Source organism: Microtus ochrogaster, chromosome 7, assembly GCF_000317375.1.
Source record: "Microtus ochrogaster isolate Prairie Vole_2 chromosome 7, MicOch1.0, whole genome shotgun sequence".
NCBI lineage: Eukaryota > Metazoa > Chordata > Mammalia > Rodentia > Cricetidae > Microtus > Microtus ochrogaster.
In genome coordinates, this window is record NC_022014.1 from 83,288,097 (window position 1) to 83,289,472 (window position 1,376).

Here is a 1,376-nt window from a genome sequence, read left to right on the forward strand (position 1 = left end):
CCAAGTGCTGGACTTAAAGGCATGCACCACCATCAGCTAGCAGAAGAGCCATTCTTAATCTGATTTCAAACCCAATCAGGAGTTGGATGTAGGGCACAGGCCTGTGATCCCAGGTTTCGGGAGGCAGAGACAGGTTAGAGAGAGATCCACGCCAAGCTGGGCCACACAGTGTGACCCTGCCTCAGTCAAACAGCTGTGGAGTGAAGAGGACAGAAGATACCCCGCCCCCCACAGCTGGATGATGCTCCAGTGACCACTCGGAAAACCAACACCACAGCAAAGGAAGGGACTGAGCCACAGCACTGACACTCTCATTTCAGACAGCATCTTCCCTCTGCAGCTCTGGGGGTCAAAGCCAGGGAGGCAGGGACGCTAGGCAAGTCCTCTCCCCACTAGGCTGTGCACCTGGCCCTGTGGAAGGCAGACTAGTGTAATCCCAGCTCTTGGGAGGACGAGACAGGAGGATCATGAGTTCAAGACCTAAGCTACATAGTGAGCTTCAGGCCAGCTTTGGCTATACTATGAGAATCTGTCTCAGATAAATAAATACAGAATGAGAGGGAGAGAGAAAGAAAACAGTTTATTAATAAGAGCTAGGCGGTGGTGGTGCAGGCTTTTAATCCCAGTGCTTGGGAGGCAGAGGCAGGCGGATCTGAGCTGAATGCAAGACTGACCTACAGAGTGGGTCAGGACAACCAGGCTTAGCAGAGAAAGCCTGTCTTGGGGATGGCGGGGGGTGAGATGTTTATAATGTTTGTGAACTGGGATATTCTCTCACACTGGTATCTCATGCACCCTAATTTCTTTTTACTGAAATGTTCCTCGGTAGAGAATTAAGAATGGACATGGAGGCCTGACTAACATGCCGGAGCTCTTCAGACTAGATAATGTCAATACGACTGGGTATGGTGGTGCTCACCTATGATCCTAGCACTGAGGATGCAAAAGCAGGAGGAGCACCCCAAGTTTGAGACCAGTCTCATATACATAGCAAGTTTCAGGCCAGCAGGAATACAAAGTGAGACCCAGTCTTAAGAACCAGAAAAAGATGCAGCGTGGTCCAGGGCAGAAGCCGCTCATGGGTGCCCAGGCCAGAAGGCCAGGGCCGGAGGATCTGAACTGCTCTGTGTCTGGGTCTGCATCTGCAGACACTGGCATGGAAAAGGTGAGAGAGAACGGTATGTCTGCAACCCGGACAGACGGACACTGGAGGATAGATGGACAGTGGAGGACGGATGGACAGTGGAGGACATGTGGACAGCGGAGGACACGTGGACAGCAGAGGACGGAGGGACAGCGGAGGACACGTGGACAGTGGAGGACACGTGGACAGCGGAGGACGGAGGGACAGCGGAGGACACGTGGACAGTGGAGGA

The 1,376-nt window shown here is 53.0% G+C and overlaps 1 protein-coding gene across 5 annotated transcripts in view; it reads right to left on the reverse strand.

The window, feature by feature from the left end:
• Nucleotides 1-1,376, reverse strand: part of Slc38a10 (solute carrier family 38 member 10) — a 55,630-nt gene that overhangs the window by 35,511 nt on the left and 18,743 nt on the right. The gene's annotated exons all lie outside the window — the stretch shown is intronic.